We start from the raw sequence: 23272 nt of genomic DNA, 5'->3' as shown, positions 1-23272 counted from the left end.
AAAATTGGAAATAAAAACCAGGAAGGAGGAGATGCGCAAAGTATTCAAAATTTTAATAAAATAAGAGCGTTATAAACTAACGCTAAAATAATATAAAGCGTTATAAAATAATAATAAGAGAGAGTTATAAACTAACGCTCTCTTTGACTCAACAATAAGCATGACACATAATCTTGGCTTGGGTCTTTTGCGTAGAATATCTACGCAGCGTACAGGCTCTACAATTTGGCAGAATGAGGGGTCAAGTGACTTTGAGTAGCCTTAGCACTAAGGGCCTTTGACTTTCGACCATAATTTTTATGCAGTTGCATTACCACCATCGTTCTTAATGGCGAATCTATATTATAGGCTATTGTAATCTAGATTTTAGGCTGACACACTTGTGTTGTAAGATATACACCCTGAAAAAAATTATGATGTAGTAGGGTGTAAGATTCTTCTAGATGGGACTTATATCACTCACTTTGGACCTTCAAAACGCTTAAAATCAAACTTTGGGTACAGAACGAGTTTTTGTTTTTTATTATTATAATTGTTTGGCTTCCATTGGATCGAAAAATGCTATAGGCCTAAATCACTGAAATCTCACCACTCTCTTTGTTCTTAATTTGTATTTCAATAGTATATGTGACTTCCCCTTTCTTAGCAGGTCATAGAGCCTTTGTGAAAGTTAGCATCCTGTATTTGCTTAACGATATTCAATTTTAGTGAATGAACAAGGCCGTACTTAGAGGGGTTCACCCCTCTCAAAATTCTTGTCCGACTTGTAAAAGCGGAATAAAAATGCATTTACACAAATTTTAATGTGTTTTTAAATTGTTTTTACCCCCTCCCCCCAAAAAATACCACTCTGGCAACAAGTCTGGGCCATGGCCTTGTAAATGAACATATCTCAGAAGAATTTAACCCTAGAGGCACGGCCGTATCCAGGGGGGGGGGTTTACCCAGTTTTAACCCCCCCCCCCAAAAAAAAAAAATTTTGACCGAGTCGAAAATAAGTCAAAAATTAGTAAAACCTAGGTAAAAATCAGTAAAATTAGTCAAAAACTGAGTAAAAAATTAGTAACCCCCCCCCCGACCAAAAATCCTGGATACGGCCTTGCATAGAGGAGACGTTTGAATATCCGCTTTGGGAGGAGGAGGCGGTTTTGAATAGGTTAGGACTTTAGAAAAGCACTAACTTTATTCCTTTTCAAGAAATAATTCCGTTTTTGGCATACGTTGGTAAAAAACAGTCATAATAATTTTGGAAACAATGTGGGAGAGTGGCTTCTCGAGAAGTCAAATTCAAGTAGTCTTAGAACAATCACACTTCTAGAGGAGGATTTGCAACCCACACGGTAAATAATCCGTTCGTACTTTTACGCTAAATTATGGTGCAACAAGTGGGCCTTATGCTAAAAAAGCGTACTTTTACTAACGGACGCTAATTCAGCGTGTGTCAGTCAGAAGGTTAAATATAAGGTATTCTAGCGTAGATTGTGACTGATTTAACGTTATGGGCGGACCCACTGTAGTCGAGATAGCCAATCCCTGTCATCCTGAAATTACAATTCTTCAACGTAAAATTACCCTTTTCTGTTGCGAAACTACAGTCATTTATCGAAATTTTTCGTTGGTTTGGCGTGAAAGGCGTGGCCTTCCAGTTTCATTTTTACCTATCAAAGAAGCCTCCGCGTCTTGATTTTTTGGCGTACAATTAAACTCCCTTAGCGTAAATGGATAATGATTAGCCATTAAGGGTGGGGCAACCCATACAAGTTTTTTATGGGAGGGGGGGGGTGCACGAGGATTTTTGGGGGCAGGACAAAATAATTTTTTTCTAGAGCGGGGAGGGTTCCGAGTTAAAATTTGGAATTGCAGCCTTTACAATTTGATTAATTGTAAAATTAATATAGTACAGCTACATTATGTACAACTATTATTCAAACCAACATTATTGTTCAACAATTGGTAAAAAATAGTCTATAATCTAACAGTTGTATTAAAATTAAATCGTTTCCAGTAGCAAACAGGTTTTCAAACTACCAGAAAACAGTAGTTTGACAGGTGTACTGCAATCAAATCCTAATGTAATAAGCAAAAAAAAACTGCTTTTTCTACTGAAAGTAAGGAGCAACATTAAAACTTAAAACAAGCCAAAATTATAATCTATATAATGGGGTTTTCCCCTTAGTCGATACCTCGCTCTTTACGTTTAAGTTCGAAAGTTGATCCAATTTCCTAAGAATGACCCTTGAAGTTTATGTTGCTCCTTACTTTAGTGTTAATGTTGCCCCTTACTTTAGTTTTAATGTTGCCCCTTACTTTAAGTTGGAAAAACTTGTTTTTTTAACTTAATTTCTGATCGTTTTTTAAATAATGCTTGGAAATCCGGTGCTCCCTTCATAGAAATGTCCCTTCCCCCATGAAAATATCGTCCCATGTAATCCCCTTTTCCCGACCCCCCCCCCCTGCTAAAAAAATCCCTCCTGAAAACGTCTGTATAATTCCCAATAACCAATACTGTATTTAAACAATTGGCAAAGTTCATAGCTTGCAGCCCTTCCCCGGGGGGCTTTGGGGGATTAAGTCATCTTTAAAGACATAGTTATTAAATTCTCGACTATGCTGAACCAAATGGTTATTTCAAAATCTTGATCGGGTGACTTTGAGAAAAAAAAGCATGGGAGGGGACCTAGTTGCCCTCCAGTTTCTTAATAATTTAAAAATACACTAGAACTTTTAATTTCCGTTCGAATGAGCCCTTTCGCGATACTCTAGGGCCACTGGATCGATACGATCACCCCTGGAAAGAAAAAAAAAAAAAAAAATAAATACGCATCTGTGATCTTTCTTTTGGCGAAACATAAAAAATTTCACATTTTTGCAGATAGAAGCTTAAAACCTCTACAGAAGAGTTTTCTGATACGCTTGATCTGATGGTGTAATTTTCGTTAAGATTTTATCACTTTTAGGGGGTGTTTCCCCCTTTTTTCGAAAATAAGGCAAATTTTTCCAGGCTCGTAACTTATATATTTTAAATAAACAAAAAATGCAATTATTTTGATGTATCTAGTGGTATCAAAAATCTATTTTTTAGAGTTTCAGTGACTATTGTGCCGGGTCGCTCCTTACTTACAGTTCGTCACCATGAACTGTTTGAAAGGCTGGATTTAAACACAGATCCAGACTTCTGGGGAAAATATCAAGTCAAATGGCAGTAGAAAAAAGTGCGATAAGATATTGATCCATCGTACCATACAAAGTTTAAATTCAAAGTGAAACTTGCCAAGCGAAACCTCTACTATTTCCATTGCAGTTGCTCCTGCCTAGTATATTAAAAACTGTACACGAAAACCAACTGCATGACGAGAAAAAAGCATAAACAGTCTTGGCCTATCACTTTTGACTAATTGTTATCAACTTAAAAACATGACCATCAGACCAAACACTACGGAAAAAGACAAACGAATCCAATTATTTCTTTATTATTCAATAATATAATATAACTCATATAACACATAACTTTAATATAACTTTAACTTAAATGTAACTCAATATAATCAATGTCACATATATCTGACTAAGAAATTACAATAAAAACAAGAAAAATTGTTTTAAAGTTTGTTTAAAAATTCCCTGACTCTTGCTGGTAGGAGAGCTTTCTTTGTTGGTTCAATCTTGGCAACATACCTGCAAAGATAGTTCATAAGGTTACTACAATCAGGAAGGGTTCTTCGTAACAATAAGTAATTATTCAGTGGGAGAATAATGTCAGTATGTATAGCATTCAGATTAGGTCAAGCTGTGATTAACAATATCTCCAGGAACGGCAGTAGCGAAGACAGGATGTTATTTTCGGAGGAAGACGTAGAATATAAAAGAGGGATGACTCCTTGGTTATATCAAGTAAAAGTGATTTAAAATCATTGTAGGCTAGGTTAGTTTTAGCAAGATTTGAGCGGACTAATGTACATTTAAAGATTGGTGTCACAGTGTTGCAATATGAAACAGAATTTGAGGAGGGCCAGCGGTCCGATAAGAAGGGTGTATTATTTCCAGTGAGGGCTCCGTCAATTGAATCAGTGGAGCATTGGGTTTGGCTACTATACACGCCACCCATAGACCCAGATTCAGTTGGACATTTAAATACAATTACAGATTTTAGTAGAATTTTATGTGAAGGTAAAAAGCGGGATGGTGTATGCTATTATTGTCCAACATGCCTATCAAAGATTTCGGTCTGATTTAAAATTAAAGCATCACATGAAACACTGTAAACGTCATGGATACCAGGCTGTGGAAACGGTAAGCGGTGATAGAGCGATCTTACGTTTTAAGAATTTCTAGAACACGCTCCTACAGAGCAATAAGATATTTTTAGACTGCGAAGCGAAACTCACGGACGTGTACGATTCGTCAAATCCAAATCGTGTCAAAATACATGAAGCCATAGGGGTCTTTTACGCTCGTGCAGAACGAGATTCCAATAATACCATGCAATTGCTGGATGTAGTTGAGTCGTTGGGCGGCGAAGACTGCATGCGCTCGGCATTGGTCAGTCTAATCAAAACAGTGAACGGTGCAATTTCGCGCCTTCGTTACACAAATTATCCTATGCTCCTATCACAGAGGACAATATGGTATTTCAAAATCGTAACCGCTGCTGAGGTCGTAAGAAGGAACGTGGCGATGGTGCTAGAACCGAAGTGAGGAGGAAGGTGATCGATTCCGTTCACTTATGGCAGAACATTATATCGAGGGGTGTAACTTTAGGGTGTTAGCACATCAGTCGTGCAATTTAAACGTTAGACAGCAATATTTGGTACCGGGTTTTATACACAATTCCAATTACGACTTAAAGTTTGTTTTACCGGCGTTGACCCGCATTGCCAAGGGAGGAGTTGTAGATGAGGCATGGATAGATGGTTCTTTTTCATATAATATCATACCCAAATCATCGGAGAAGCTACCGCTGCTGGAATTCACGTGGAAAACAGTTGACAAGGGTAACACGTGCCTGAATAAAATCCGTTTTTTAGAGGAAAACAGTTGACAAGGGTAACACGTGCCTGAATAAAATCCATTTTTTAGACTCTTTCAGCTTCTTCCCAAAATCCTTAAGTCAATTGATTCAGGTACAGAAAAGTGACAATTGTGATAGCTTTCCCCTCCTCAAACAGCGCTTCCCCAATGATGAAATGTATGATTTATTAACGTGTAAGGGAATATATGCATATGACTATTACAACTCTGCCTCGAGGCTAGATGAGGTGTCATTACCGCCCATTGAAGCTTTTTACAATTCTCTTACTCAGAGTGAGTGCACCACTAGCGACTATGAATTTGCTAAGAGGGTTGGGGCAAAGGGCGGGTGTAAAAATGGGTGGGATTAGTGTAAACTATTCTTGGCCAGTGACGTACTTACTCTTCTGGACATTGTGTACAAAAATACGGATAAAATCTATGGGGAATTTGGGTTGGACTTAGGATATTATTTTTCCACTCCTCATCCGGTGATGGACTTGATACTTAAAATCAGCAAAGAAGAAATAGGTCTGATCGCCGTTGTAGATCAGTATGTGCTTGTAGAGAGATCAATGAGGGGTTGGTTTGTTTTTCACGGGGATCATATCATGAAAACTGATCTAACTAGACGGCACGCCAATGAAAAGCGGGTCCAGTTTTTTTGGATATAAAGTGTCTTTGGTAATCGGTGGTTCATCGATACTGTTGGACAGATGAAAATCCGAAATTGCATAGCAATCCAAATGCTTTGAATTCTTCCAACAGCGGTAGCATTGAGGCTAATGGAGCAGAGGGATGGTTTTCTGAAATTGACGGTGAAATACCCATGGAAATCCATGACTCGGTAAAAGACTTTGTTTTTCCGTGCATAAATAGTTCGGTGGGTAGCGACTCTCTGAGCCCCTACAATTTATCTTTAGTAGAGGATGGGAGTATGCACTGGATACCTTCAAAACAGAAATTAATTGCCGACCTCAACCCGAAACAGAATATCGTTGTTCATGACGTGCTATTGAAATGGATGTTGTCCAATGGTTTCAAAGTCACGACGATTCATAGAGCCCTCCAATTTGATCAAAAGCCTTATATGAAAACATTTATTGACACCTTTGTCAGTAAGCGTTCACAAGCAAAAACGAAAGTTGAAAAAGAAGTCTATAAACTCATTTTGAACTCAGCCTTCGGTAAAATGTGCGAAAGCGTACGAAACAGAAGTCGATGTGACATTGCAACCAATCCCAAAGATTGTGCTCGAATCATTGCGGATCCAAACTTCACATCGTTCACATTCATAGACTCTGATATGGTGCTCCTACATCGTAAGAAAAGAAACATTGTTTTAAATAAAAATATTGCAGGCGGGAGTGCAATAACCGAAATATCTAAAAAACTAATGTTGTCATTATATAATAATGTATGCAAGTTACAATGGCCGATTGAGGGACAAGTTCAAGTGTATTACGGGGACACTGATTCCCTCCTGTTAAAAGTTAAAACTGAAAATGTATTGACTGATTTGGAAAATGGCAAGTACATTAGCTCACGAATAGACTACACCAATTGCAATGAATCCCTCTACTCAGAGCTAGCGAAATAACAGACTCAAAATCAATGTTTAGTGCTAAATCAAATACAGGTAGTTACCGGAAATCCAGCGTTCTGTTTTTCTGGTCGCAGGTGTACTCCGTGGAAATAAAAAACAAGAATATTAAGCATGTTGACAAGGTGGTACCTACACACTTTGTATAAAATAATTTCGACATGAGTGTGTATGGAAACTGTGTGGAACGTAGTTTAGTCCCAAGAGCTAAAGTCGCTCTTTACAATTTAAAAACTACACAGTTAGAGTTGAGGAAAACGCCAGGTCGGCCGCATCGAACAAAGTCTATGTACTTGAGGGTGGTGTAAAGGTACTACCACACGGTCAATATCTAATCTCAGACCTAGTTGAATGTGTAGAGAATAGAAAACAACTCGGTCTAAAAAAAAATAACTTAAATTTTATAATGCTACAAGGCGGGTGGGTGGTGATGGGTGTTTTTAAATTCTTTTTCTCTTTTTATCACAAACAATTTTCAATGTGTGTGTGTGTGCAAGGCAGAGCAATTTTTTCTACATAAATTCCCATATTTAATGCCCCCCTCCGGCCCTGGCCCGCCGCAGAAGGGCCCCCGCGGCGCTTCCCGACCGCCGTAGTGGCCGCTCTCGGCCTTCGGCCACTGCAGCAGCCCCACCCAGGGGGGACCCCATTTCAAATAAAAAAAGTGTTATTATTTTAAATGTTTGTATATTTTAAGAAATGTTGCATTTTTTATAAATAAATTTTAAAAAAAGTGTATTCATTAAAGTGTTTTTTCTAGTGCTTAGGTAAAATAAACGTTGTATTTTTGTTATAAATAAATTTAAAAAAATTTGCATTTTCTTGTTTAATATGCTTTTTTTCATGTTCAATGTATTATTTATAAAGTGCTATTACTTTTATGTATAATAATAAAAGAAAATGTGATTCTTTATTGATTTTGTTCTCATTATTCTTGAACGGACTAGTAGTACTAATAGGGAAATTATTTAGTCATTAGACATCTATAGTCTACAGTTAGTTGTAGGTAAACTGTTGAAGGGAAAATGTATCAATTTAAAACACCATTCATATCGTTTCTGTGTGGGCCATCTATCTCAGGCAAAACGACACTCTTAACTAAAATAATTGAAAATTGCGATAAAATGTTTGTGGAAAAGCCGAAAAAGTCTACTATTGTTACAGTATTTGGCAGGAGTCATACGATAAAATAAAATCAATTGCCATATCGGGGTTGGTGCAGATACAATTCATACAGGGACTTGATGTTTTCAGTATTATTGAACCAAACTCTTGGTTGATTGTTGACAATTTAGCTGAATCTATTGAACAATGGTCCCAGGAAATGCTACAACTGTTCACTTTTTTCTCTCATCATGAACCGATTTCCGTTACTCTAGTTCTGCACAATCTCTGTCATCAGAGCAAATGTATGCGAACACTTGCATTAAACTGCACTACTATATCAAACAGTTCGTGGTAACGAACTGTAAGTAAGGAGCGACACGGCTCAATGGTAACCGAAACTCTAAAAAACGAAATTTTGATACCAATAGATACATCAAATGAATCAGATTTTAATTCTGATTTCAAATATACAAGTTTCATCAAGTTTAATCTTACCCATCAAAAGTTACGCGCCTGAGAAAATTTGGCTGATTTTCGAAAAAATTGGGAAAGACCCCCTAAAAGTTACAGAACCTTAATGAAATTCACACCATCATATTCAGCGTATCAGAGAATCTTACTGTAGAGGTTTCAAGCTCCTATCTACAAAAGTGTGGAATTTTGCTTTTTTCGCCAGAAGAAAGATCACGGGTGCGTGTTTATCTGTTTTTTTCTTTTCCCCAGGGGTAATCATATTGACCCAGTGGTCCTAAAATATCGTAAGAGGGCTCATTGGAACGGAAATTAAAAGTTCTAGTGTCCTTTTCAAGAGACCGAAAAAAATGGAGGGCAACTAGGCCCCCTCCCACGCTCATTTTCTTCTCAAAGTCACCCAATTAAAATTTTGAGATTGCCATTTTGTTCAGCATAGTCGAAAATCAAATAAATACGTCTTTTATGATGACTTAATCCCCCACAGTTCCCAGGGGAAGGGCTGCAAGTTATGACTTTTGCCCATTGCTTACATATCGTATTGGTTATTGGGAAGTATACAGACATTTTCAGGAAGAATTTTTTTTCTGGTAGGGGGGGCTGGAGGAGGGGGTTACTCAGGAGAATCTTTCCGTGGAGGATGTTTCTTTGGGGTAAGGGACATTTCTATGAAGGGGGCGCCGTATTTTCAAGCATTATTTAAAAAACGATCAGAAATTAAATTAAAAAAACAAGTTTTTTCAACTGAAAGTAACGAGCAACATTAGAACTTAAAACGAACAGAAATTTTCACGTATATGAGGGGATTCTCCCCAAAGTCAATACCTCGCTCTTTACGCTACAGTTTTTTTTTGTGCTTTCAAAAGAGCTATCTATTCTAATTAAACGGCCTTTGTGATTCAGGGGTTTGTGAATTAAAATTTTTTTTTTAACTTTTAATGTAAAGAGCGTGGTATTGACTAAGGGGAGAACCCCATCATATACGTAATAACATATAAGTAATAAAAAAAACAATAAAAAAAACAAGCGATACGGCTCAATAGTAATCGAAACTTTTAAAAACGGAACTTTGATGTCAATAAATGTATCAAAAGAATGGACTTATAATGCTGATTCTAAATATATGAATATTATTAAGTTTAGTATTACTCATCAATGGCTACGAGCCTGAGAAAATTTACGTGATTTTTAAAGAGGGGGGAAACATCCCCTAAAAGTGAAAGAATTTTAATGAAAATCACACCGTCAGATTGAGCGTATCAGAAAACCCTGTAACATAGGTTTCAAGCTCATATCTGCAAAAATCTGTAACTTTGTATTTTTTGCCAGAAGAAAAATATACGAATATAGAAGCTCGTTACGTAAGTTAATTCGTAAATTACGTCAGAACCAAATTTAGGGACAGCCATTTAGCAAAAGAAGAGTAAAATTTTTATGCAAATTTTGTTTACTTATTCAATGACGGCGAGCCAAAATAAAAGCTGCATTAACTAAAAAACGATCAGAAATTAAATTTAAAAAAACAAGTTTTTTAAACTGAAAGTAAGGAGCGACATTAAAACTTAAAACGAACAGAAATTATTTCGTATATGAAAGGGGCTGTCCCCTCCTCAACGCCTCGCTCTTTACGCTAAAATTTGACTCTGTCTCACAACTTTATTTTTTTAAACAATAAAAAACTTCAGCATAAAGAGCGAGGCGTTGAGGAGGGGTCAGCCCCTTTCATATACGAAATAATTTCTGTTCGTTTTAAATTTTGATTTCGCTCCTTACTTTCAGTTTGAAAAACTTGTTTTTTTATTTAATCATCTACAGAGTCGTTCGTGATTCTAGCTCGCGAATAACTCTCAATAAACGAATATAACCCCGCGCCCCTAAATTTCTGCTCTCAGCATACAATCAGGCAACTAATAAACCCTACGGCTATATCCTATAGGATCTTAATCAAAATATCCCCGAAGATCTGCGTGTAGTCACAGATATTTTTGACAATGAAATTAAATTATATCTCCCCGTGAACAGTAAAAAAGGCTATTAGTTGCCATCATGACACTGAAGAAACTACATGAGAATAGACATTTATTTTCCGTTCTAAACACTTCGAAACCCCCACTTAGGAAAGCCATACTCAAACATGATATTGACAATGATTTCATTATTCTAATATCTGAACTTTGTTTAAATTTGACCAAGGGCAATGTTCAACTGTCAGAAGTAGTTAAGCAATAGGCAAAGCAACATCGTCCCATCGTACGTGTATTAGCTTCTAAAAAGAAAGGAAAGAATTTTAAAAGGAAACTTCATCTTCAGGCGGCCGGTTGCCCTTTTACACTTTTACTGCCAATAATTACAGGACTTGTAAACAATTTTCTCTAGATGGCTAAACCCTGTAAATTGACTCCGATAGAACTTGCTCTCTCACCCGTGGAACACTTTGAGAACAATATGAGTAAATTCATTGACAACGACAATATTGAGGATGATGAAAACTGCTTTTACTTCAAGATGCACTTCACCAAGTGGACAAACATAAGCCCTATCGTGCGAAGGCCAGTTGCATTGATCACAAAAAAGAACCATCCCCTCAGAATTCTTCTGCTATCACTGCTGCTGGAACACAATTAAAGAAGGAGGAATTGGATTCAGTTGTGTCGAGCATTGGAAATCTACTGCCCCACTCATATCGTCAACAAATAAAACGACTCATAACATATCTCATGGAAAGTGGTCAAGATCATATTCAAGTTTATGGCAATGGAAAGGAGATAATAATTCAAGACAATAGCTATCATCTTCTTTATTTAATCTATGCTATGGTTAAAGATCTTACAGGACTATTATCATTTTACGCTGTTCTCTACAACTTTCTAAATGTATTAAACTTTCCCAAAATCATTATAACCAAATGGCAAATTATAAAAAAAATTAATTGAACATGCGAACTCAACATCATCCAAATATGAACATGAAAAAGAAAAAGAATTTAAGCCAGTTGTGGAAAAAACTGGAATACCTACTGGAAACAGTTATTTAATACTGAGGAGCAGCACGCTAATAATATCTAGATAAAAGGGAAAACGTATAATGTGGATGTCACCACCACCACCAACCACTAGTATACAAAAGGGTAGCGGACGCTACACTACGTGTTTACGTTCTGAGACGTGTTTATGAAAATATTGGTGAAGTGGGAAGTTTAAGTTCCCCAAACACTCTTTCGAAAGTCACTGGTGTTCACACTAAAAATGTACAAGACTATCTACAAAATGAATCAAGTTACACTCTGTATAGAATTCATAGGCTTTGTTCTAATCATTATCGAAAAACTAAAGCCTTTTTCCCATTGCATATAATGCAAGCAAATCTCTTAACTCTAGATGAGATTCAAAGACGTCACAATACACCGTACCAGTACACTCTACTTGAAATCAGTGTTTTTAGTCGCTATGCATATGCCATTCCATTGTGGTCAAAGAGAGGTGTTGAAGTTGCTCAGGCTATAAAAGGTATTCTCGAACAGGATTTGTATAAAAAAAATTCAAACGGATCGCGGTAATCCCCATGTTGAAAAAGTACTAGCGAAATATAATACACTGCTCTATCTTACTCATAGTCAAACAGTTCGTGGTAACGAACTGTAAGTAAGGAGCGACCCGGCTCAATGGTAACCGAAACTCTAAGAAACGGAATTTTGATACCAATTGATACATCAAAGGAATCAAATTTTAATGTTGATTTCAAATATATAAGTTTCATCAAGTTTAATCATACTCATCAAAAGTTACGCGCCTGAGAAAATTTGGCTGATTTTCGAAAAAAGGAGGAAAGGCCCCATAAAAATTATAGAGCCTTAATGAAAATCCCACCATCATATTCAGTGTACCAGAGAACCCAACTGTAGTGGTTTCAAGCTCCTATCTACAAAAATGTGGAATTTTCCATTTTTTGCCAGAAGAAAGATTGCGGATGCGTGTTTATTTGTTTGTTTTTTTTTTTTTTTTTTTTCAGGGGTGATCGTATCGACCCAGTGGTCCTAGAATATCGTGGGAGGGCTCATTGGAACAGAAATTAAAAGTTCTAGTGCCCTTTTTAAGTGACCAAAAATGGAGGGCAACTAGGTCCCCTCCCAAGCTTATTTTTTTCCAAAGTCACCCGATCAAAACTTTGAGATAGCCATTTTGTTCAGCATGGTCGAAAATATTATAACTATGTCTTTTAGGATGACTTGATCCCTCAAAGCCCCCAGGAGGAGGGCTGAAAGTTATGAACTTTACCCAACATATAGTATTGGTTATTGGGACCCGGCTCAATGGTAACCGAAACTCTAGAAAACGGTATTTTGATACAAATAGATACATCAAAAGAATTGGATTTTAATGCTAATTTCAAATATATAAGTTTCATCAAGTTTAATCCTACCATTCAACAGTTACGTGCCTTAGAAAATTTGGCTGATTTTCGAAAAAAGGGGGAAAGACCCCCTAAAATCTATAGAACCTTAATGAAAATCACACCATCATATTCCGCGTATCAGAGAACCCTACTGTAGAGATTTCAAGGGCCTATCTGCAAAAATGTTGGACTTTACATATTCTGCCAGAAGAAAGATCACGGGTGCGTGTTTATTTGTTTTTTTCCCAGGGGTGATCGTATTGACCCAGTGGTCCTAGAATATCGTGGGAGGGCTCATTGGAATTGAAATTAAAAGTTCTAGTGCCCTTTTTAAGTGACTAAAAAAATGGAGGGCAACTAGGCCCCCTCACACGCTCATTGTTTTCCCAAAGTCACCCCATCAAAATTTTGAGATAGCCATTTTGTTCAGCATGTTCGAAAATATTATAAGTATGTCTTTTAGGATGACTTAATCCCCCGAAGTTCCCGGGAGGAGGGCTGAAAGTTATGAACTTTACCCAATGTTAACATACAGTATTGGTTATTGGGAAGTATACAGTACAGACGTTTTCAGGGGAGATTTTTCCGGGTAGTGGGGGGGTCGGGGGTTATGTAGGAGGATCTTTCCATGAAGGAAGTTTTCATGGGGGAAGGGACGTTGCTATTAAGGGGACGCCGGACTTCCCAGCATTATTTAAAAAAAAGATCAGAAATTAAATATAAAAAAACAAGTTTTTCAACTGGAACAGCAGCAACATCAAAACTTTAAACGAACAGAAAATATTACATATATGATTGGGTTTACCCCCTAGTCCATACCTCGCTCTTTAAGCCAAAGATTTTTTAGTACTTTCATAAGAGCTATTTATTCCACTGAACGGCCTTTGTTATTAAGGGGTCATTCTTAAAGAATTGGAAAAAAAATCGAACTTTAGCGTAAAGAGCAAGGTGTTGACTAGGAGGCGAACCCCCCTAATATACGTAATAAAAATATACGAATATAGAAGTTCGTTACGGAAGTTAATTCGTAAGTTACGTATATTTATTACTAATAAAAACGTTCGTAAATAAAATTAAACAAGTTTCGAGAAAACCATTTAACCAAATAAAAGTAAAATTAATATGACAATTTTGTTTTAATTATTCATGTACTGTGATTCAAGATCAAAACCTGCATTTATTCAAAAATGTTCAAAAACTAAATAAAAAAAGAACTGAAAGTAAGGAGCGACATTAAAACTTAAAACGAACAGAAATTATTCCGTATATGAAAGGGGCTGTCCCTTCCTCAACGCCTTGCTCTTAACGCTAAAGTTTGACTTTCTCACAACTCTATTTTTTTTTAACAATAAAAAACTTTAGCGTAAAGAACAAGGCGTTGAGGAGGGGACAGCCCCTTTCATATACCGAATAATTTCTGTTCGTTTTAAGTTTTAATGTCACTCCTTAATTTCAGTTAAAAAAAACTTGTTTTTTTATTTAATCCTATAAAGGCTGTATTGGCCGATCGATTGATAAGAACTATTCGACTTTTAATTTCAAGATATTGTACATTGAAAAATATTTCGGCTTTTATTCATGATTTAGATAAAATCATGTTGATTTATAATCAACGACCTCATCGATCATTGTCTAACTCAACCCCAACGGAAGTTCATCATACTGATCATGATACAATTGATACTCTTCTTAAACAATATTCCAATGAAACGATTGTGAAGAAGCAGAAAAAATATAATGTTGGTGATGCTGTTCGAATTAATAGAACAACTTATGTTTTTGAAAAGGGTAATTACTTGTGGTCCACAGAACTTTTTAAAGTGGCAAAAATCCTAGACACTAAACCCATAACTTATCGTCGGCGCGATACCAAAGAGGAAGAGATTCTCAGTGGCTTTTATGACTATGAACTACAAAAAGCTAAAAATAATAAGGAAATCTATCAAATTCGAAAGATATTAAAGACTCGTACTCTCAGGGGTAGGTAACATTTGCTTGTTTTATGACTATGATACAACTCTAATTTTGATTCTTGGATCAGTGTTGAAAATATTGACAATGCTCAATGATTTTTATGCAACATTAATATTCAACATCTCCGATCTTCTCTACAGTGACTTGAATAAAACAAGCGTTTTTTGGACGAAACTCTCCCCTGCCATTAAATTCGATGACGGAAAGTATGAAGTTGCTCTTGTTAACTGTATTCTCAAAACGACCTATGATATCCTGAGAAAGGATCGTGTGTATGATATAAAAGTTATACCATTCGATTGGTTACTGTTTGTCGACTATGAATGAGTTGAAGCATTTATATCTATCGAATATCCAGATGTCAAATTGAAATCCTATAGAATATGATGGTATGACAGATTTGGGTTGTAAAATCAATAGAAAAATCTTATATCGTAGGAATGGTACATTTGATTTTAATTATTCTATGGAACACGATAGGATTTAAGTTGCCTCACATGTTGACACTGAAATGTTTCATCTCAATGATAATCTGAGAGATTTTCTTGGTTTTAAACAGAATATGATCAATGGGAAAAATGCAGGCACTGTTAACGGGGTGGATCAAGTTGTTTTTGCTGATTATCCACCTGGTTTCACCTCGGACTCTTGCATATTTCTTTATGCATCCTTTGTTGAAACATCTAGAGTTGGTAATTCGAATGTTCTCCTCCTACCTGTTCTTGAACGAAAGACATTTCATGAACTAGTTCATCACTATAATATGCATCACCTTCAATATGTTCCTGTAAACACTTCGTATTTGAAACTCTGTCTGTTAAAACTAAGAAGTGAATTGGGTGACCCTCTAGCAGTAACAACAGGCTTAGCAGTGATTACATGTTATTTTCGACCCATTATCGGCGACAGCACCTAACATGAACAATAGACGAATTCCAATTGTCTGTCCTGATATCGATTACTATGTTGGTGCTCTGAGTCCACGTCAAATAGGTCATGGATTGGACTACTGCAAGGGGCATACTACAATGTCCGGCTATGGTCTTGTTAGCTGGTTTGCTATGCTATTTCGTTCTGCACTACCCCTTGCCAGAAAATATCTTGTACCTGCTGCATCAAATTTTGCTGCCTCAACACTACAGGACTAGGGGTCGGGTAAAAATTTCAACGAGAGTGTTAAGGAAAATATAAGATCTTCAGCAAGAGCCGTTTGTGAGCAATTAAAATCTCTGGAAAATGGAAAGGGATTGAAAGGATGCGTGCGCGTCATTCACTCATCAGTCTCTACCCAGGCGGGAAGCGAAGGACTTTAACAAGGACTTTGAGGAGTAAAATGAAGAAGACCAATAAGAAGGAAAAGAAAAATATTGTTAGATCAAAGAAGGATTTCTTCACTTAAGATGACTTATCTCTCCCACAAGGAATCACATCCATCAATCAGTTCTTCATTGAATCTGTTCAATCCTGAAAATTTGATGTCAGTGTCAAGTATGGCTACTATGAACAATTTCATCCCCAGCAACCCCTCTCGGAAAATATACACTTTAAAATATTTTCCAATGAAGACTATTTCATTGATTTGTCATCAACATTTATTGATTTAAATGTTGCGGTGAAGAAAGTCAGATAATACAAGTCCAACTGCTGCCAATGGTCTCTCCTACGAAAACTGTATTCTACACAACCTATCCAAACAAATTAATGTATTTATTAATGGAACACTGGTGAGCACTAGCAATAATTTATCCAACTATGCAAGCTACATGCAATTTATGATGATGACACCAAAGGCATATAAAGAGTTGAGAGGACAGTCATTGGGCTATGAATATCGATCAGGTGTCTATACTGACGGTGAGTTGACTACTGCAGTGACCCACGAGTACCATTTAATTGGAAAATTAAATTACGAGACATTCAATATATCCCATTGGTTACCCCCCAATGTCAAGATTGACATAAACTTGTAACTAGCCCCATCGAATTTCATTTTGAAAAAAACACTTCCTGCAGCACCCGATGCTAATGTCATTATCGCATCGGCAAATCTTCATGTCCGAAAACCTCAGGTTATAAGCTCTGTTGCATTGGCAGTGGAAAAGCTAAGAGCCAATGACAACAATATTAAACTTCTTGTTCCCCATACGATCACCAATCAACGTCACATTACCACCGGATCTTGTAGTTATACCGATTCATCATTTATCAATGGAAAAATCCCATCAAAACTTGCTTTGGCCTTTGTGAAGAGTGGGAGTGCAGTTGGGTCCTGGACTGCATCCCTCAATGATTTTAATTTTTTGGTCTATCTAGCCTTGTGTGCAAAGTGAATGGTATTCCACTGTACACTCTATCATTTGACAGAAAATCCTATTAAACTCTGTATGAGTTGACCATGCAATCCCTAGATCATGACTCCCAACTATTTGAAAATGGAATAACCGATTCAATGTTTTTAAAAAATCATGGTATAATTGTTTTGGACCTGTCGGGGACCCAGGATATGAGCATAGTACGAACAGGGAATGTACGTTTAGATTGCACATGTGCCGATGCTTTGACTGAGAGTATCACTCTAATATCATTGAGTCAATTTGAAACCTACTGGGAAATCACACCCGACGGGAGTGTTTTACTAGACCTCGCACCATGAACACAAACCAAATAATCAACGTATTTAGTATGGATCCATACATGTCCCAGTACAAGTCCTATTGCATACCATCAGACTTCATTGAAAAAATGCCAAGTGTTAACAATACCCTAATCATTGTTAATAGAAGCCCTTCGAGTTTTAAGACAGATCATTTGTTTTGCATCTTTCAAACAGTAAAGAATATCGAGTTTTTTTATTCTTTCGGCCCATCATACAATTTTCAGGCCTGACATAATAGGACATTCCATGAAAGCAGCTAGAAAATATACTTTCCAATCCCGAGAAGAGTTCAGAAATTAGTAATTATTAAACTTAATTTTAATTCACTATTCTTGTTCATGTTTAAATATTGTGACAAATCCTGAAAACAGTATATAAGCCTCTACTTCGAATTACCTTAACTGATCGTCTTTCTAGTGGAAAATATACTTACAAGCGTGTTTAACATTTATTTTAGTGCCCTACGAATAAAATGTTCTAAAAATGTATTTGAAATTGTTTATTAATAAAAATAATGTATATGCATGATAAAAACAACTTTTCTACTCTTTAGATTTCATCTTCTACTACGTATAGGTACTTGTCGAGAACAACTAATGCAGGTAGATTATCTGAATTCCCAGTATACTGATCCTGGTGTGCTGCAATGTCAGGGTCACATTTTCTACAGTAGAGTGTAACTTCACTCTTGTCATATCTATTTTTATAGTCAATGATACTATTCTCATTCATTTTGTAGAATTTGCATGTTTCAATTTGCTTATTTGAATCAACGTCACACACAGTGTCCTAAAGTGGCGAATCACATTCCGTCACAGCCAAATTAAAATTAGTGGGCTTATAATCATAGTAGCCATTGTCTTCAAAGCGATTACGTAGAAACCAAATTCTTTTGTTGTTCCAACAGTTGAATCGCTGACCCGGCTCCTCTTCCCAGAACACTCTAAAGCCAAGACGACGTCAATCTCTTAGAAATAAACTAAAATCATGATTAGGATTCTTTCCAGTCATACCAGGATATATATTTTTCTACTGATTACATTTATGATAGTGGCAATTTGATCATAGGTGCCCTCTAGGAAGAGAGTCACACACCCCTTCAAGAAAGGAACTAAAAACTTTAATTTGTACAGAACATCCTCTATTCAATTTAAACGCATTGCGTGATCGGCACTTTTCATCATACTCATCAATCATTGTAAAATTCTCGCATGATGAGCAGCTGCTCAGCGTATACACGCATCGTGGGCATAAATGGAACATTTCTTTATGTGTCGGCACTCTCGTTGTCAAAATGAAACTTGACAACTATCAACAGACTGAGTGGGATAGAGAGGAGATAGAGAGGAGTAAATCATCCTTGAACATCATCTTTCTTATGAAAAAAGTCCTAAATTTCTAAGCTATTGTTTAAAAGCATATCCACAACATCATTTTGCTGTGTCGTCATGATTGTATCAATAAATTGCGTAAACGCCGTTCGACCACAACGCAAAAGCTTCATTCAATAGTATAATGGCGGACAATCAGTTTTCATTATATCGACAAGCATTTCCTAAGAATATGCCTTCTTTTGGATAGATAACTCTAGAAAATAATCATCTAGAATCAAACGTTTTTCCATAAATATAAGATTCCCCATGATTCACTCTTTCTCAAATCAATCCATTTTTTAGAGTCCTAACAGTCACACAGCCAACTTCAGACTAACCAGGATTCTTTTTTTCTACTCTAAAAAATATACGCTATTCCACTATAGAAAGAAAAATATCTTCGATTTAGAAACAGTTTTATTGACTATAATTACAACAATAATAATCATTGATTCAATTGGTTCTCGTCAATATATTTCACTAGTGCATCTAATGCAGCCTGAAGTCTATTTATATGCACAATGTTCAGTTTCGCAGCAAAGCATAATTGTTCCTCCATTTTAAATTTGCTCAATGATATCACGTATCTAGCATATTTATCATCCCATTCAAGGCTTAGTCTACATCCTCGTGTTATTTCCACAGCCATGTTTGGTACTCTTGTATCATTGCTGCTGCTACTTGCTCCACCATCAACCTCCAATAGTGTAAATGCTCCACTCATTTTCTCTACTAATATCGTCTCAAACAAACTATTCTCTGAATTCAATTCTCTTACTAATATGAACTACAATGAAAATCACTCCTTTTATTTGAATCCAATAACTAATTCAAGTTATCGTATATGGAGTAGCCTCCGATCTCTCTGATTGGCCCTAAAAATGGGTGTTGCCTCAGAAACCAGTCTGGTTGCATTACACAATCTCAACCATAGTTTCAAAACATGTATGATCACTTTATACAATTTGCTCGTCAAATTGCATTGTATATTCTTGTAATCGTGAAACTGCACTGTATATTCTTTTAATCGTGATATTCCCTATGCCCTTACTACTATCGTATAGACCCAGTGGTCCTAGAATATCGCGAGAGGTCCCATTCAAACGGAAATTAAAAGTTTTAGTGCCCTTTTTAAGTGACAAAAAATGGAGGGCAGCTAGGCCCCCTCCCACACTCGTTGATTCCCAAAGTCACCCGATCAAAAGGTTAATACAGCCATTTTGTTCAACATGGTCAAAAAATCTAATATCTATGTCTTTGAGGATGACTTAATCCCCCACAGTCCCCGGGGGAAGGGCTGTAAGTTATGAACTCTGCCCATTGTTTACATATAGTATTGGTTATTGGGAAGTATACAGACGTTTTCAGGGGGATTTTTTCTAGCGGGGGGGGGGGTCGGAGGTTACGTGAGTGGATCTCTCCTTGAAGGAAGCTTTCATAAGGGAATGGAGTTCTCTATGAAGGAGGCGCCGGATTTCCCAGCATTATTTAAAAAGCGATCAAAAATTAAATAAAAAACAAATTGTTTCAACTGAAAGTTAGGAGCAACATTAAAACTTAAAACGAACAGAAATTATTACATATATGGAGGGTTCCCCCGTAGTCGAAACCTCGCTCTTTACGCTAAAGTTTTTTTAGTACTTTCAAAAGAGCTATTTATTTTAATTAAACGGCCTTTGTGATTCAGGGGCCATTCTTAAGTTGTGACAAAATTCGAACTGTAATGTAAAGAGCGAGGTACTGAATAGGGGGTCACCTAGTTTTTTTATTTAATATATAATAGAGAGGAGGAGGAGCTTGTACAAGAATGGTCTTAGTCATATTTAAGAGCAATGTAAGGAAAGTAGAGGAAGCATTAAAATATGAACTAAGGAGGTCTGGAGTTGGGGGCCATGGACAAAATATGGGACATGCATCCAGATGGTATGATAGTAAAATATTAGACTGGTTGTTTATAAATTTAGACAGTGTAGTCAGTCTGGACTTGTCCCAGTTAAAGATGGGAAAGGGGCCACAATTAGTGATAAGGAAAGAGTTAAAGAGGGATGGGCAGAACACTTCGAGAATATGCTAAACCGTGATAGAGTTACAGAAAAAGATATAGAAGCGAATGAAAAGTTTGTGATACTTTGGATCTGAAGGAAGATTTATTTTGGGAGCAAGAATTAGTGACAGTACTAAAAAGATTAAAAATAGTAAGGCCCCAGGCACTGATAGTGTGGTAAATGAATTTCTTAAATATTATGGTTATGATGTTAGAAATAAGTTACTGAAGATTTTGAATATGACGGAAGCACCTAGCGATTTTAGGAAAAATCTAATTAAACCCTGTATATGAAAAGCGATAAGAGTGAGTGTGGTAATCATTGGGGCATTAGCCTGGTTTCTGTAGGTGGTAAATTATTTAGTATGATGATACTTCTTAGACTTAGAGATGCTGTAGATAAAGTTTTAAGGCAAGAACCGTGCAGTTTTAGGAAGGGCAGAGAATGTGTAATCAAATTGTTATTCTTAGATTGATAATTGAGAAGTGCCCGAGTCATCACACACCTTTAGTCCTCGGTTTTGTTGATTATCAGCAAGTGTTTGATTCAGCTGATAGAAGAGCTTTAGCGAAGGTCCTATCCTTGCATGGTATATAAGACAAATGCATTAAAGTGATTACTGTTATGTACTAAAGTAACATTGCTGCGGTTAGGGCAGGAAACTAGGCTAGTAGCTGGTTTCGTATTAAATCAGGATTTAAACAGAGTTGGGTTCTACCCCCCTTTTTATGGATCATTTTGACGGATTTTGTCTTAAAGAGCACAGCAAAGGCAATGGGAGAACATGGAATCCAATGGGGAAATAAAACTTTTCTAGGATTAGATTATACTAATAAATTAAGCATCCTAGATGAAAGTGTCAGTAAAATGAATGAGTTTTTAGAGGTTTTGCAAGTTCAGGGTGCTAGAAGAGGTTTGAAAATTAATTTAAAGAAGACTAAGTCACTAAGGCTAGTAATATTTGAAGATGAAGGTGATGTTGGGTAGCAAGAAGATCTATCAAGTGTATAGCTTCGCTTACATAGACGGTTGGTGCAGTGACGATTTTCAAAGTAGAATAGGCAAGGTCCAGGATGTATTTTCACGGTTGAAAAAAGTTTGAAAGAATATGAAGATAAGTCTACAAACCAAGATTAGAATATTGGAATCTACAGTGATGAAAGTGGTCAAATATGGTTCTGAAGCATGGGTGCTCCGGGAAAGGAGGAAGATTTGCTAGACCCTTGCCAGAAAAATCGCCAACGGATTGTTTTGGATGACTGGGTATATCTACAACAGTAGGCTGCACGAAACGTGTGGTTCAATTCCGTTTTCTATGACCATAATGAGATAAAAGTTGAAATAGCTATTGCACGTTCTGTGGATGAAGGATAACAGATTGCCAAAGTTTGTCCTTTTTGGCCAACTGTCTAGGGCCAAACAGTCTAGGTCCCCGGTTAGGGTGGGAGGATGTCGTAAGGAAAGATTTAAGGGAAATTGAAACGTCGTGGGTGGTTGTAAAGAGGGAGACTTTGAATAGATTGGGATGGAAGAGGAGCATGCGTAGTTGCGTTGGCCTCCGGTGGCTCGGTGTTGCAGTGAGTTGTTAGCAATTATAGTAGTAGTATTTCCCTAGTAATCAGAAAAGCCCAATCAAAATACAACTACTTATAAACTTATAGTTTTGCCCCATTTTATGACCCGACTTCTAACTTAATATATGATATTCTTGATCCAAAGAATGATCTTTGAAAGCTTGAAGTTAATCTGAAACCAATGCTATGTATACCATCTTTATCATTAGAAAATCTACATGTGATCTCTTAAGAATTTGTATAGTTCACAACCCTTTCCCCAGGAGTTGTGCAGGTCACATAATTCCTGGAGTTATGCTTGTTGAGCCTTTTGACTATTTTGAAACAAATGACCGTATCAAGATTTTCATCAGATGCATATGATGCTGAGGGGGTGGGTATAAAAAGGCACAAGATGGAAATCGGCTGGTCTCAAATCACTTTTGACTCTTAACGAGGGCCTAAAGTCCTCAGTTGCCTGCTTCAATAAAATTTTTTGATTCAGTTTGACCCCCTCCCCAGGATTCCCTAAAATCTTCAGCTTAATACCTTCTGTTGTGCCTAAGATATCTGTAAAAAATTATGATTTGAAGACCTCAACATTGCCCATCGATATTCCCCAAAAGTCCCAGTTGAATTCCCTCGTGTACTCTCGATATATTCTGGTTTGTGGCAGATAAGCCTTTTTGACAACCTGAAGACACAAATTGTCGTTTGCATTATTTCAACATGTCCCTCAGCCTTCCCTGACAGTTTCATTACAATACCCTCAGTTACGCCTGATATTTTGTATATATACCATTCTGAATAATTTCTCAGGTCACACTGCTTTTCGATTTAAAGAATTTAAGAGAGAAAAACGGGTATACTTCAAATGAAACAGTGGAACAAAAAAAAATAAAACATCGACAAAATTTAAAGAATAAAAGTCCCTTTATCAACGGAAAAAATATATATAAAGTTAAATTAAATTAAACGTATCATATAGAGAAAACACAAAAAATAGAAGTCACATCTTAGTAACCTCCAAAATATTGCAATTACTGTAAAAGCTTGAATAAGCACTCAGAAATGACAAATGATCGTCTCTT

General features: G+C 36.7%; 1 protein-coding gene across 2 annotated transcripts in view; it reads left to right on the top strand.

Moving 5' to 3' along the window:
* nompC (no mechanoreceptor potential C) overlaps positions 1-23272 on the top strand; it is a 502015-nt gene that overhangs the window by 302580 nt on the left and 176163 nt on the right. The gene's annotated exons all lie outside the window — the stretch shown is intronic.

The sequence above is a fragment of the Artemia sp. Qi Xiang Cuo genome, chromosome 2 (genome assembly GCF_049724085.1).
Source record: "Artemia sp. Qi Xiang Cuo chromosome 2, ASM4972408v1, whole genome shotgun sequence".
Classification (NCBI taxonomy): domain Eukaryota; kingdom Metazoa; phylum Arthropoda; class Branchiopoda; order Anostraca; family Artemiidae; genus Artemia; species Artemia sp. Qi Xiang Cuo.
Note: the sequence above shows the minus strand (reverse complement) of the source record. Positions and strands in the feature narration are given on the sequence as shown.